We start from the raw sequence: 16,856 nt of genomic DNA on the forward strand, positions 1-16,856 counted from the left end.
GGAAAACTATTTACTTTCGCGACAAATACCAGCCCCCTTTCTTCTGTTTACCACTTTGAACTTGAATATCTGTCAGTAATGTAATTATAAAATTATCAGTATGTTCCTAGGTCACGCATTCCTGCAACTGGCTGATCGAATGTCTTTCAGAAACTGTTACAATATTAATAGTCTATATTAGTGTCAATACTGAGTAAGTGGCAAATGCGTGGAGGTTAATGGTAGAGCGCATTGCTCTTTCTGTGTAATTCCGAAAAACCTATAGTAAAACTCTACGTCTTGTCCCTTGTTCTTATTTTCTGGATAGGTTTTATTGTTCTCAAATTTATGATTGCCAGTTATTTTTGTACAAAATTCTGAAGTTGATTGGTGTTATTTTTTTGTTATTGAAGTTCTTAATTGTTTACTCATACCTCATGGGGAACAGCTCTGCTCTGGAGTTTATCTGTATTAAGAAAGATGTACTTCTCTTTTTGGCCCAAGTCATACCTGAAAATAAAACTGATTCCGTGAAGGCTTAAAATTCTTATATTTGTATTTTTATAATCAATGTAATTTTTTAGTAAAGAACACAACTGACAGTGTCACTAGCTTTGTGAGAACGTTCGGTAACAGTGACGTCGCCAACATCGAGAGGGAAAAACACAGAAAAATAAAATAATAAAATTGTCAGGTTGCTCAATGGGTAAAACACTGGACTCGTGTCACGTCTTCGTCCTCCTCTCCTGATTCACTTTTTCCGTGTGTGAATGCCAGAACGGTTCTTTAAAAGACATCTCTCCCAAGGTAAATCCCAGTTTCTGTCTGTCTGCTGTACTGCCCATACCTGTGTTGACCTCAGCGTCGAGTACGACGCTGAAACATTATTTTCCTCAGTAAAAAATTGTTTCACCTTGCCATAAGACCTGGAGAATATCGGTGATTGGTCTGTATGTTCTTGCAGCCCTTTCAGTCCACTTTTATGCAACTCCCAGTTTCTAGTGGTACTTCAGACATCGACTTCGCTCAACAGACTGAGGTGTTAGCCTGTTTACTTCTAGAAGACTCCGTAAATCGTTAGTCCATTTCAGTTCTACACTGGAAACCTAACGAACTCATTGTTGTGGCGTAACAAGCTAGCTACGCCACACTGAGAAGTAGCCGGAAGGGCACGCGTCAACTCTCGCCGTCTTGCGTTAAGTCTGAAACAGGATACTTTATGAATGCTATAAAGAAAAGAACGGAGCTTAGGTTTACTTAACTTTAATTTCCTTGTCGTACATATCTCTTGATAATACAAGTGAGACTCTCTCCAGATATGGTTAATGCGCCTTGCTAGGTCGTAGCCATGGACTTAGCTGAAGGCTATTTTAACTGTCTCTCGGCAATTGAGAGAAAGGCTTCGTACGTGTAGTCGCTAGCAATGTCGTCCGTACAACTGGGGAGAGTGCTAGTCCGTCTCTCGAGACCTGCCTTGTGGTGGCGCTCGGTCTGCGATCCTGACAGTGGCGACACGCGGGTCCGACATGTACTAATGGACCGCGGCCGATTTAAGCTACCACCTAGCAAGTGTGGTGTCTGGCGGTGACACCACACTCATAAAACACCATAAGCATGAATAACAGAACAAAATGACAGCAAATACACATGAAGACTTGCAGAATTGCTGTATCACCGGAACAGCCCCAATGGCAGTCATGAACGGAGCAATTTATTTGACATGGGTACGCTTCAAGATAGTGTAGTGCATAGAACTAGAGCCTGAGGAGGCTTGTAAGCCACATACGTACTGACGAATATTCATTTCCACAGACAGTTTCGTTTACTTTGCTCGGAAAGAGATTTTGTATGTTGTCATAGTCCATGGAGCTCTGATTAAGAAAGACGTTTTACGACGTCCCTTAGCTACTTCTCTGACCCAAACACTTGCTCGAAGTGATCACCGTGCTGAATAAAGAGCCACGTGCTACGCTGAAAGGACAAAGCGGCAGGTTCCAACATTTCCAGTTTTTTATCTTTTTTTTTTTTTGTCTGTGACTGGCTAGACGCAGCTCTGCACACTAGCTTGCCTTGTGCAAGTATGATCGTATCTGTGTATTTATTGCTCTGTTCATTCAATTTACCCTCTGTTTAACTGATCCTTGGTATCCGTCTACACCGCTCACCGTTACCAAATTAACTGTTACTGGATGGCTGAGCGTGTGACCTATCAAGTGTTCACTTTTTGCAGTCAAGTTCCTCCCCAATTCGATTTAGTGGTTGTTCATTTGTTACTCGCACTGTCCATATAAACTTTAGCAATCTTCTGCAGTTCCATATTTTAAAATATCCTATTCTCCTCTCGAAGGAGCTATTTACCGTCCACATTTCTCTTCCACTTGAGGTTATACTCCAAGCAAACACTTTCAGAAAAGATATCCTAGCATTAAAATTTATGTTAGAAGGTTACATACAGTTCTATTTCTCAAGAAAGCCTGTCTTGCTATTGCCAGTCTACATTTTGTATCACCTCTACTTGGACCATCGTCATTTATTTTACTGCCCAAATAGCAAAACCCATTTACTACTTCTAGTCATTTCCAAAGCTAATTTGCTCAGCATATCGTGATTTGATTCGACACTTTCCAATATCCTTCTTTGTACGTCTTCGCTTTGAACTTTAATTCACCTTTCCTGACCTCTCCTTAGCTTATTTCGTCTCTTGTTCATGATTCGGATTGAACAACACGAGGCATAGTCTCCAACTCTGTCTCACTCCCTCCTCAGCCACCGCTCCCTTTTATGTCATGTACTATTATAACTGCACTCACGAATTAATAAGTGTTGTACATAGATTTTCGCTGCATGTGTTTTATCGCGAGTAGTATCATAATTCAGAACTGTCTTTTCCATTCAGAATTGTCAGAAACATATTCTAAATCTACAAATGATACAAGTGTTGGTTTGCCTTTGTTTAACCAATCTTCTTAGATGAATTGTAGGGCTAGTACTGTCTTGCGTGTTCCTACGTCTTTTCCGACACCCAAACTGATGTTCTCCAAAAAGTTCGACTGGAGTAACTTCAAACGATATCTCTGGCCATAGGACAAGTAAAGTCTTTCGTACCAGGATAAAAAGCATGGTGTTGTCTCTGGAAAAACGCTGGAGACCCATCATGTTGAAATTTTTTGCGGTTTAGTAGTGGAACATGTTCCATCAACAGAGGGAGCTCATCTTGAAGAAATCGTAGCTATCGCTGCTTGAGTTGGTCGAAAAAATGAGACTAGAGAGGAAATCACCAACGATCCCACTGCCTGTCGTCATGAAACTGTCTGACATACAGAGTGGAGGTTATTCCTCCTCCAGCAGTGCATCTTGTGATGATTAATTACACCTTTGTTTGTGGAAACTTCCAAAAATAACTTATTTACTAAAAAGGCAGCGTCATTTCCGTCATAAAATGATTCATGCACGACAAAACTATGACTATTGAGTTGCAGGTGATGCGATAAATACCGATGGTTGTGCAGTGTCCAGGTAAAAGATCCCATGATGATGTTCGTCTTCCGTGCAAGTGCACGTGCAGCACCATCAGGATTATTTTGAACAGGGATGAACAAAATCTCTTTATAGCGACCATACGTCAGTGAGTGATTTCCTGCAGGCCGTGTCTTCACAAGTAATCCAAGCCATGCAGATGTTGTACGACACCCCTTAGCGTACTGTCTACAGCGAGCGTGTTATATGTGTTACTCCTCTGAAGTGGAAAGCATTTTCTCAGGCTGCATCGTAGGACTGTGTACTTTCCACGCACATGTCTCTGGATTATAGAGCGAGGGCGTGTGTTGTGGCCTGATGTAAGGAGTGGACTTTACGATACCAGTACATACAGACCAATAGTCACATGTGATTCCTTTAAGGGACACTTATTTTAAAAAATAACGACGAGTAATGGATCAGCACCGCAGGTCACTTAAGCACACCCTGCCTAGTGCCTCGTCGCTGAGGGAATGTGTGTTTTGCAACGCATGCAGCACTTGTTCCTGGTCTGTATTTGCAGCACCTGCAGTAATCTTGTTGGCATTATTCAGATTGTGATCGGTTAAGGGTTCTACTACCATTCACATTGTATTACTAGTGACATTAACGATTTATGTTCCCTTCCAGCTCCTGGTAAGACGTGGGTTTGATACATGTTAGAATTTTATTGAAAAGTACGTGTTGCATTAAATGATTTTGAATGGGGCGACTGTATCAGGGAGATTGCCTAGCTGACTCACTGCATTAGGAAATGCGCATGGACTTAAACAACGGTATCGTTTGATTCAAACATCAGTGAGTAGAGAAACTCATTCGCAAAAATTCAGACACCTATGAAAAGAACTGGGTTGCGGAGAATTTTGGAACGCTCTTGCAAAGTATTCCTTATCTTAGAAGGAGACCGCTTATAAAACAATTGTCCGACTCACTTTTGAGTGTTTTTCCCTCTTTTTTTAGACCTTATCAAACAGAAATGACACATAATATGGGGAAGAATAAGAAAGAGCATTATTTATTGAGAGCAATATTGTCATACATACGATTATGTTCAACAAATGTTATTCGGACACGGTAAAACAAAGGTACCGTTTTCTAAGGATTACGTGTGAGATCCAACCTTCCGAGAGAAATGAAAGAACGTATTACTACTGCCTTCTATACATATGTACCACGTAAGTAACGACACTGCAAAATTAGAGGAACTGAAGCTTACTCAGAGGTGCGCAGATAGTCGTGGTTTCCTTGCCTCACCCGAGAGCGGAATGGGTGGACTAGCTTTACTAATTCATTCTTTACATTCCATATACACCGTACAGTGGCTTGTGGAATATGCCCTTGAATGCGAATGTAAATTACTAGGAAACGGGAAGCTGAAAAACAAATAGGTTATTCAGACCATTCATTGGGTGGAATAGCATATAGTGTCATGCATGTCACTGATAAATAGGCATGTGAGCTGAATATAGTGCCCAGTGGATGACAACTTAGGAAAATTGGGAAAGAAACAGCAATGTATTGGTGCATCCATTTTGCTCGGTGCGAACACGTTCAAAACCAAGTAGTTACGCTGCTGAGACGTGCTGAAGAATGAAAGCTGTAAGACGCAGCAAGTGCAAAGGAACGACGATTACCCCCCCCCTGGGTGCCCATTCAGCGTTTGGCTTCAGACAAGTGGCTGCGATCCCCGCTGCGTGCGTCGATGCCAAATGACCTGCCGGTCACGCTTTCTGAGCGCTCTTCGGGTGTTTCATGGCATTCTTTTGTAGCGGAACAGAGACGCACAGCCGCAGACACCACCTGCACGACTTTTGGCAGTAGTTAACAGGTCAACCAGTCGATCTTATCCACACCGAGTGTCTCTTCATTGTCGCACTGCGTCTTCCGCCTTCTTGCCACTGACGTTCTGTCTGCGCCCAGAAATGTATCCTAAAATGTATCATAATAGCTATAGCTACTTACCTCTGTCTTGACTTATTATGACTTAAGTCCGCTCCTTAAATTCGCCGTTCACTCACTCTCTCGCTCTCCTGTTGTTCTCAGTACGTTCACGTTTTTCTTTATCTTAATTATGCTTTATGTTCATCACCGTGCGTTTCTTCCTACTTTTATACCAGATGGGTATCTACAGAACAGAACGCATTGGCGTGACTTATCGTCACCATTACGTCAGATCTTGTCCTGATCGTGCGCAAGTCAGTCACGCATGTGGTAAATGGTTCCGAGCAGATGTAACTGTGGCGATCCATTTTGGAAGTCACAAAAGCACTGGTCCTGTCGCGATCGACTGTGTAACGGTCACACTTTCCGCCAAGTCCTGAGTCGCGCACAGATGTCCCAGGGCGAAGGCACTTGCCCGCGAAAGGGAAAAGTCCGAGGTTAGAGTCCCTATTCGGCTCACAGTTTTAATCTGCCAGGAAGTTTGAGCGCAATCTCTGCTGGAGAGTGAAAATTCATTCCCCGAGGCCGTGGCTAAGTCATGACCCCGCAATACCCTTTCTTCGAGGAGTGCTAGTCCACAGGGGTATGCGGGAGAACTTCTGCGAAGTTTAAATGGAAGCAGATACGGTACTTAAGGCGTGGGTGCAAAATAATGTTGTGGAGTTGTCTGGAGCTCGTGGAACAGAGGAGTCGATTTTCGACGTGAATTTATTAAGCTTGCAAGAACGCGAAAGAGCGTTTCGGTGCGCGGGCCTGAAATTCTGACTGAAGCATCTTCTGTTTTCTGGGGGAGTGCTGCTAGTTTGTGAGGGTGCCCGAGTTCGGCAGGTACAGAATGTGCATCCAATAACCAGCTGAATGCAAGGTAATAAATTACTTTTGTTTACGTGGAAATTTCAGTGTGGTGCTTTTGTGTGCGACCTGTTTTCCTGTTTCCTTTGCAGCGCTGCCCTATATTGTTTTTGGTGGAGATTGTCTGCGGAGGTGCTAGACATCTACTGGACGTAACGTAGTGACTGTTCGCGGTGCTAGTTTCTCAGTCTACTGGTCGAATCTGGGAGAGTGTTCAAGGAAATTTTATTACTTCTGGGCATTTTTTAATAGTACAGAAGTAGTGACGATTTAAATTCTGTCTGGCGAATCAAACCAAGATTGTCATCCTTTATCTAGATCGATTTCATAGCTGAGCGCTACTACATTTAACTTGGACGACCATTATAAGACCGGCTGTAATTCAGGGCTTTCTACTATTCTTCTCCGAAGAGATTTAAGCTACCACATTACAAATTTTCGTTTGCCATTCGTAAACTGTAATGTATTTGCAAAATTAGTACATTTTTTGATTTGCTTAGCTGTCTGATGGTCACATTTTCTGTGGTTGTTTTCGACAAACGGAGAAGAAACACCTGTTCTCTCGAAGAAACAAAGCCTCTTAGTGCTGCGAATAGGGGGCGTCCTAGTGGGATGCAACCGGTGTTGAGAACATAGGGCTGTGCTCCGTGTTACGTACATGTCAGTTCCCGTCAGGCTGCAACACCACGTCACTCGCCTTCACGAACTGCGTGAGATATACGATGTCCAGTTCTGAGAATGTGATGGAACAATCTTCTAGAGCAAAGAACGCCATTACAAATACGTCGTCTCCGATCCACACAGTTAACTTTCAACGGGCTCATAACATGTATCACGTACATTCGCCCATAATGAACAGATTTCAAAAGAGTCTATTATTCACGCTAGCTCTAGTGTGTTCTGAAAAATAATTTGATCGGTAGAGTTAGAGATCATATAGGTAGAGACTGCATGCAGGGATTAATACCTTCTGCTGGGTAGACTTCTGGTGCTTCTTCTCACTCAACAGCCTCGGTCTGTGTATTTCCTCTAACGACGACAAATACTTTAATATAGTTCACCTTCCATAGATCTCGTATTATAGCAAAAACATTCATCAAAATTCTAAATTCATTTTAGTACGACATTTCCAATGCCGCCTCCATACCAAATTTCTAAGACATCGACCTTACAAGGGAACAGTCTTTTTTTTAAAGGTTCCATACGACTGTACAAGGTCACAATGTTCTGCGTATTATGGAAGTACGTCTGTTGTTGTCCTTTACCCTCTGTTTCTCCTTAATCCACTAGAAAATTGATTTACTTTCTGTGTTTTAGACGTGCGTCGTGCTTTGAGTTTAAAATTTAAAAATAGGAAATAAATAAACTAGGTGACACTTGTTTCCCTAAAGCAGAATATGTAATTTCGCTTTCGTATTCGCTTACACAATGCAGTAACAGAAGCTGTCTCGCATATGTCGTGACGAAAGAAAATTTGTGCCACAGCAGGACTCGAACCCGGATCTCTTACTCACGAGCACTCGCGTTGAGTATTTCCATCTTTTCTGTTCTCACATTATCTTTGGATTCTAATTTGTCTGCTATTTTACTGTAATTAGTATAAACGAATTTAAATTTACGTCTTAAAATTATACAAATTAAAATTTGAAAGGTAAAAACTATTAAGCTATTGGAGACTGCCTGCAAGACCGTCCGACAATTATCGCGTACATTTCCCTACTTTCCTTCCGAGGAAACAAATCGAGGTTCTCCATTCCGAATAGGATCATCAGTCGAATGGCAAAGATGGTCCGCTATTCCTTATCCTACCACAGGAATACGTATGAACTGAATCAGATTCAGTGATACACACTGAAGCGCCAAAGAAACTGGTACAGGCATGCATATTCAAATACAGAGATACGTAAACAGACACAATACGGCGCTACGGTCGGCAATGCCTATATAAGACAAAAAGTATTTGGAGCTGTTGTTAGATCAGTTATTGCTGCTACAATGGCAGGTTATCGTGATTTAAGTGAGTTTGAAAGTGGTGTTATAGTCGGCGCACGACCGATGGGACACAGCATCTACGAGGTAGCGATGAAGAGGGGACTTTTCCGTACGATCATTTCACAAGTATACCGCGAATATCAGGAATTCGGTAAAACATTAAATTTCCGATATCGCTGCGGCCGGAAAAGGATCCTGCAAGAACGGGACCAACGAGTACTGAAGTGAATCGTTCAACGTGACAGAACTGCAGCCCTTCCGCAAATTGCTGCAGATTTCAGTGCTGGGCCATCAACAAGTGTCAGCGTGCGAACCATTCAACGAAACATCATCGATATGGGCTTTCGGAGCCGAAGGCCCACTCGTGTAGCCGGCCGCTGGTGGCTGAGCGGTTCTAGGCGCTTCAATCTGGAACCGCGCGACCGCTACGGTCGCAGGTTCGAATCCTGCCTCGGGCATGGATGTGTGTGATGTCCTTAGGTTAGTTAGGTTTAAGTAGTTCTAAGTTCTAGTGGACTGATGACCTCAGGTGTTAAGTCCCTTAATGCTCAGAGCCATTTGAACCATTTGAACCCACTCCTGTACTCTTGCTGAATGTACGACACAAAGCTTTCCGCCTCACCTGGGGCCGTCAACGCCGACATTGGGCTGTTCATGACTGGAAACACGTTTCCTGGTCGGACGGGTCGAGTTTCAAACTTTAGCGAGCGGATGGACGTGTACCGCTATGGAGAGAACCTCATGAATCTATGGACACTGCATGTCAGTAGTGGTATTCAAGCTCGTGGAGGCTATGTAATGGTGTAGTTGTGTGCGGTTGGAGTGATATGGGACCCCCGTATGTCTAGATACAACGCTAACAGGCGACATGTACTTAAGCATCCTGTCCGACCACCTGCACCCATTCATGTCCATTTTGCATTCCGGTGGACTTGGGCAATCCCAGCAGGACGATGCGACACCTGACACGTCCAAAATTGCTACAGAGTGGCTCCAGGAACACTCTTCGGAGTTTAAAAACTTCCTCTGGCCACCAAACTCCCCAGACATGAACATTATTGAGCATATCTGGGATGCCTTGCAACGTGCTGTTCAGAACAGATCTCCACCCCCTCGTGCTCTTACGGACGTATGGACAGCTGTGCAGGATTCTTGGTATCAGTTCCCTCCAGCACTACTTCAGACGTTAGTCGAGTCCATACCAACCCGAGTTGCGGCACTTCTACGTGTTCGCGGGAGCCCTCCACGGTATTAGGCAGGTGTACTAGTTTCTTCGGGACTTCAGTGTATATCGACTGAATCAGATTCACTGATATAAAATAACTGAAGTGGACCCAACAAACTGCAGTGTAATGAATATTTCGTGAGTTTGGAATCCGAGCCTGACCCGGATTCTAATCTCTCTTTCTCACAAGGGGACCTCCCCATCGCACCCCCCTCAGATTTAGTTATAAGTTGGCATAGTGGATAGGCCATGAAAAACTGAACACAGATCAATCGAGAAAACAGGAAGAAGTTGTGTGGAACTACGAAAAAAATAAGCAAAATATACAAACTGAGTCGTCCATGCGCAAGACAGGCAACATCAAGGACAATGTGAGCTCAGGAGCGCCGTGGTCTCGTGCTTATCGTGAGCAGCTGCGGACACAGAGGTCCTTGGTTCAAGTCTTCCCTCGAGTGAAAAGTTTAATTTTTTATATTTCGATAATTATTATCTGTCCGTCTTTCGGGAGTGATTATGACATCCACAAGAGAACCTAAATCGGGCAAGGCACATGAATCTTTTTACCCATTCGCCAAGTGTACAAGTTAGGTGGGTCGACAACATATCCCTGTCACGTGACGCACATGCTGTCACCAGTGTCGTATATAATATATCGGACGTGTTTTCCTGTGGAGGAATCGGTTGACCTATGACCTTGAGATCAAATGTTTTCGGTTCCCATTGGAAAGGCACGTCCTTTCGTCTACTAATCGCACGGTTTTGCGGTGCGGTCGCAAAACACAGACACTAAACTTATTACAGTGAACAGAGACGTCAATGAACGAACGGATCATAACTTGGCGAAAATGAATAAAGCAAACTTTTCACGCGTGGGAAGATTTGAACCAAGTACCTCTTGGTCGGCAGCTGCTCACGCTAACCACAGGACCACTGCGCTCCTGAGCTTACATTTTCCTGGATGTTGACTAACTTGCGCATGGACTACTCAGTTGGTATATTTTGCTTATTTTTTTCACAGTTCCACGCAACTTCTTCCTGTTTTCTCGATTGATATGTGTTCAGTTTTTCAAGGCCTATCCACTGTGCCAACTTATAACTAAATCTGAGGGGGGTGCGATGGGGGGTTCCCTTGTCAGTAACATCGTGTCGGTATATTTCTTTAGTTTCGCCCTTATTGATTCCAGCTGTGTCATGATAATCAGTTTAATGCAGCAAGGAGGTGTCCGCTGAGGCACGCAGGGTGCGCGAGTTGGCGACGGGCGTGCACTTGCGTGGCGCGGTGTGGCGCGTGCGTGTTGCGTCCGGTGCGACGCCCGTGTCCCGGGACGTCGGCGGATGAGGCGAGCAGGTGCTAACTTTAGCGGCGTCTCTGGCAAGGCCGCGCGCCACGGGCCGCTCTGACGTGCCAAACACACACGGCGGCCCGCGTCACCACTGCGACCCAGCAGGCGTTTCGCCTTCACGGGCGGGACTGAACACCGCAGCTCCTAGAGGTGTGGCCTCTCAGTGTACAAAGTAGTATGTCCAAGTCGGGGTCAGCTGCAGCTTGTACGGAAAGCACTCTGCAACAGTCGAAGGTCATATACAGGGTGTTACAAAAAGGTACGGCCAAACTTTCAGGAAACATTCCCCACACACAAAGAAAGAAAATATGTTATGTGGACATGTGTTCGGAAACGCTTACTTTCCATGTTAGAGCTCATTTTATTACTTCTCTCCAAATCAGCAACAGAACGTACCAGCGTGACTTCAAACACTTTGTTACAGGAATTGTTCAAAATGGCCTCCGTTAGCGAGGATACATGCATCCACCCTTCGTCGCATGGAATCCCTGATGCGCTGATGCAGTCCTGGAGAATGGCGTATTGCATCACAGCCGACGACAATACGAGCACGAAGAGTTTCTACATTTGGTACCGGGGTTGCGTAGACAAGAGCTTTCAAATGCCCCCATAAATGAAAGTCAAGAGGCTTGAGGTCAGGAGAGCGTGGAGGCCATGGACTTGGTCCGCCTCTATCACTCCATCGGTCACCGAATCTGTTGTTGAGAAGCGTACGAACACTTCGACTGAAATGTGCAGGAGCTCCATCGTGCATGAACCACATGTTGTGTCGTACTTGTAAAGGCACATGTTCTAGCAGTACAGGTAGAGTATCCCGTATGAAATCATGATGACGTGCTCCATTGAGCGTAGGTGGAAGAACACGGGGCCCAATCAAGACATAACCAACAATGCCTTCCCAAACGTTCACAGAAAATCTGTGTTGATGACGTGATTGCACAATTGCGTGCGGATTCTCGTCAGCCCACACATGTTGATTGTGAAAACTTACAATTTGATCACGTTGGAATGAAGCCTCATCCGTAAAGAGAACATTTGCACTGAAATGAGGATTGACACACTGTTGGAGGAACCATTAGCAGAAGTGTACCCGTGGAGGCCAATCAGATGCTGATAGTGCCTGCACACGCTATACATGGTACGGAAACAACTGGTTCTCCCGTAGCACTCTCCATACAGTGACGTGGTCAACGTTACCTTGTACAGCAGCAACTTCTCTGACGCTGCACGAAGAATTGCCTCGTCCATTGCAGGTGTCCTCGTCGTTCTAGGTCTTCCCCAGTCGCGAGTCATAGGCTGGAATGTTCCGTGCTCCCTAAGACGCAGATCAATTGCTTCGAACGTCTTCCTGTCGGGACACCTTCGTTCTGGAAATCTGTCTCGATACAAACGTACCGCGCCACGGCTATTACCCCGTGCTAATCCATACATCAAATGGGCATCTGCCAACTCCGCATGTGTAAACATTGCACTGACTGCAAAACCACGTTCGTGATGAACACTAACCTGTTGATGCTACGTGCTGATGCGCTTGATGCTAGTACTGTAGAGCAATGAGTCGCATGTCAACACAAGCACCGAAGTCAACATTACCTTCCTTCAATTGGGCCAACTGGCGGTGAATCGAGGAAGTACAGTACATACTGACGAAACTAAAATGAGCTCTAACATGGAAATTAAGCGTTTCCGGACACATGTCCACCTAACATCTTTTCTTTATTTGTGTGTGAGGAATGTTTCCTGAAAGTTTGGCCGTACGTTTTTGTAACACCCTGTATGATAATGATGATGTTTGTTTTGTTGGGAGCTCAACTGCGCGGTTATCAGCGCCCACACAATTTCCCAACCTTTGCTCACTCCAAGCTGGCCACTTTCATAAATGATGAGGACAACACAAACACCCAGTCATCTCGAGGCAGGTGAAAATCCCTGGCTCCGCCGGAAGTCGAACCCGGGACCTCGTGCTGGGGAAGCGAGAACGCAACCGCGAGACCACGACCTGCGGACTCGAAGGTCATGGAAGCGGGAGTCCCGAAGCTAGTGACACAAAATTGTTGCCTATCCCCGGCGTTATTCAATCTCTACACTGAGCAAGCGGGAAAGGGATCCTAGGAGAACTGTGGAAAGGTAACTGAAGTACACGAAGAAGAAACAAAAAAAAGTGAAATTTGCCGACGTCATTGTAATTCTGTTAGGAACTGCAAAGGACTGGGAAGAGTAGTTGATCTCAATGGACAGTGTCTTCAAATGGTGATGATAAGTGGTGTTTCAGGTTCAAAATGCTCTGAGCACTATGGAACTTAACTTCTGAGGTCATCAGTCCCCTAGAACTTAGAACTACTTAAACCTAACTAAGCTAAGGACATCACACACATCCATTCCCGAGGCAGGATTCGAACCTGCGACCGTAGCGGTCGTGCGGCTCCAAATTGTAGCGCCTAGAACCGCTCGGCCACTCCGGCCGGCGGTGTTTCTGAGAGTCTCAATATCGTAGTTGTTAATCCGTTTATCCTGATAACCAATGTCAGAACTGAAGAATTTTGCGACTGATGTTGGTACAGTCGTGTCAAGATCTGTAAAGGTGTCACGATAAATGACTTGTCGAGCACATTGAACTAACATCAGGACAGGCAGAGGGGAAGGTGAAGCAACTGGAGGAAGCTTCCTCCAGAATAAGAGCTGTAAAGAAAGCACTCCGCCTTCAGGTCACGAGTGGCCTACCGGGACCATTCGACCGCCGTGTCATCCTCGGTGGAGGATGCGAATAGGAGGGGCGTGGGGTCAGCACACCGCTCTCCCGGTCGTAAGATGGCATACTTGACCGAAGCCGCTACTATTCGGTCGAGTAGCTCCTCAATTGGCATCACGAGGCTGAGTGCACCCTGAAAAATGGCAACAGCGCATGGCGGCATGGACGGTCACCCATCCAAGTGCCGACCACGCCCGACAGCGCTTAACTTTGATGCTGTCACGGGAACCGGTGTAACCACTGCGGCAAGGCCGGTGCCCCAGAATGAGAGTTGTGGTGAAATATTTATCCTGCGGCTTTCGTTTCTATTCCCATCTGCATCGACATTACGAGAGGCTGTCATAAAAAGGAAAAGCCGTTAAGTACCGTGGGTGATAAAGACAAACTCACATTTCAAGAGTAGGACGATAAGATTTGGGGTTTATAGCTGGACTGGGGTGGACCTAAGTTGGGACTCCACCCCCTCTCCATCTGGGTCAAACTAACAGGCAGGAGGAGTCCCGTTCCCAATTCCACCCCATCATCAACTGATGATGTGAGTGCTGTAAATCAAATGGTAATATCCACTTTCCCACGAGAAGACTGACGTACGGTATGTTTTCGTTGCGCCGTCAGCTACAATCTGCGGCAATGGTTCGCCAGAACGTAATATATTCCATAGATCAAGTGAATCTGGTCGTGCTTCAGAATGTTTGGGTTATTCCGCAAATGCACTGACGAGCCTTCTGTTGTCGTAGTATGTAGCTGTTCGTGTGTGTGTGTGTGATAGATATAGCCAATCCGGACATGACCTATGATTGCAGCTTCTCTTCAAAAGGAGCGAAGTGACTTTATCCACTTCTTGGAGATGTTACACTGTTCGAAGTTTGTTGGGTTGGTGATGGGTCACTCACCCTTCTCTCCATTTTTTAAGATACTGTGACAGAGATGTATCTGCGAGTGAACTCCTGCGGTTTGTGTTGGCAGCAGGCCCATAGTACAGGGTTCCTAGCTAACGTACCACCACTGTCACCGCCCCCAGTACCTACATAGCCCGGCATCTAGAGGAATCCCACCGAGGTTCCTGTATTGTTTGTAAATGACGAGTACCAAGGGATGAATCGTTGAGTGATTTTCAGTCACCTTCAAACTATTACGGGAGGGACAGAACAGGAGAATAATTTTGACAGCCTGGGGATGTAAGCGTGCGCGAGTTCAAGTGTATTGCTACTAATTCCACAGTGTAGATGTTACATTCAGTGAGAAGGAAGTGTTACACACAAACATTTTTGTCGATAAATGGAGAGCCAACTTTCTCATCATCTTTGGAGCTGTCGTATATTGGGCTAAAGGCTGCGTAGTCGTGGAGAACAGAGTAGAACCTAGCACTACGAACATCAGGGTCTGTGTGATCCTTGATGCCACAAAAGAAATACATTCGTATTACAGGACGAGGAATATTCCGAGCGGGGTTCTCCATCTGTGGGGTAGGCGGGCAAGTTATCGCGAAAGAGTTCCCGGTGGGTGTCTTTTAGTCCAGCCGTCGCAGTCCTGTTTCCATACGATTCGTAAATTGATAGATGTTGGGGTTCTGGGAAATCGTCGAATAAAAGGAACATCCTGTCCTATAGTAAATCTTAAGCTAGTAGGTAAGTAAGAGTTGTTGGGGGCGTATCTTTATAGGTGGAATGCCTGTTTCAACAAGCAGGTTGTTAACAGGACTCGTACGGAAAGCTCCAGTCTCAAGGCCGTCCCCGCTGTGGTGATAAGTGTCCAGTAGTCCTAAAGCGAAGGTGTTGCTGATCGGTAAAGGACGCATCTATAGTCAAATATGGTTAAAATCAGATACTGTTAAATTTTACTAGCTCCCAAACAACTGTTTCTGAGGAAAACTAGGAAGTTTAATTTCCTCACACAAGTTGTCACCAGCTGCTTAGTGTGTGGCTCCCTTGTCAGTTTTTGGTCGAACAACAGGCCTAAAAACCGAAAGCTGTGTATCACTTCTAGCCGTTGATTACCCAGATATAAATCAGGATGTAGGTGGCGGACTGAATTCTGCTGCAGACTTTATAGGCATAAAACTGTACCCACGATTTTGGGATCGTACCTATGTCGTCGGAAGGGCCGTTTGAAGATAACCTTCTACTGAGCATAATGACATAGTGGTACAGTGCAGGCACTAGTCGTCGACGTACAAGGCTTACGAAACATTTGGTCCCGTAACGGCGCCAATACCCTTTCTGCGACCTATTAGAGGGTAGTGCTTAACACCAAACTCCGCCGAATAGTGTTTTCCTGAACAGGTTGCTTAGAAAGGACTGTACCAAGCCCAACGCAAATTCCGATGGGATAGGATTTTTTTTTGTCAATAAAGGTTGGAACGTTGCCTCGGAACGCGCCTAGGACGTGATGTCGCCGCGGTGTGTCATGAGCCTTCTGTAAATCGAATAAATCATCTACCAGGCGTCATCAAAGCAACAGTTGTAAAAAGTTGTCGATTGTGGACCTTCGAAATCACAGCAACAAAGTTTCTGATTGACCGCACGATCTAGGAGTTTGCAGAGGCTCGCTTTTCAAGCAATCGCTCCAGTTTTCAAAATTGGTTCAATGATACTCGCTGTCCATCGAGTGGGAAAATGTCCCTATTGCGAAACCTTGTTAAGTACCAAAATTCATATGGCTCTAAGCACTATGGGACTTAACATCTGAGGTCATCAGTCCCCTATACTTCGAACTACTTAAACATACATCCATGCCCGAGGCAGGATTCGAACCTGCGACCTTAGCAGCCGTGTGGTTCTGGACTGAAGCGCCTACAGCCGCTCGGCCTCCGCGGCCGGCTGTTTAGTATCAGCAGAGTACTTTGTTTACTATAGTAACTGAGGTGCTGAAGTATTTCGTTGAGTACGATGTCTGGTGCTGGGAATGTAAGCCTGCCTGTGCGTTGTGCTGGTGCACTTTTGAAGTCCCAATGTGTCAGACGGGCGTTGAAGATCTCCATATGTCAAGTTTTAAAGCAGAGAAGGCTATGTTCTATAAAAATTCAATATCGAGTAAATTCTGAGTGGAAATTTTGCGAAGCTGATATCGTGACGTAATGCCTCTCCAGTTATGCGGCTATGTCGAAAAGACTGGTAAAAAGTACTCCTCGTTCTAAAACTCCACTTATTCTACCTGGAAAGAAATGTCCACTGACACGTTGCAGTTTTGCCCACACCTTGGCACTTGTTCCAGATAACTAGTGATGGGATGTCTCCATTGTCGTCGAGCCGGCCGGTGT

At 45.2% G+C, this 16,856-nt stretch overlaps 1 protein-coding gene across 1 annotated transcript in view; it reads left to right on the plus strand.

Annotated features, from left to right (window-relative positions):
• Nucleotides 1-16,856, plus strand: part of LOC126260759 (uncharacterized) — a 1,547,391-nt gene that overhangs the window by 508,406 nt on the left and 1,022,129 nt on the right. The window lies entirely within an intron of this gene.

The sequence above is a fragment of the Schistocerca nitens genome, chromosome 5 (genome assembly GCF_023898315.1).
Source record: "Schistocerca nitens isolate TAMUIC-IGC-003100 chromosome 5, iqSchNite1.1, whole genome shotgun sequence".
NCBI lineage: Eukaryota > Metazoa > Arthropoda > Insecta > Orthoptera > Acrididae > Schistocerca > Schistocerca nitens.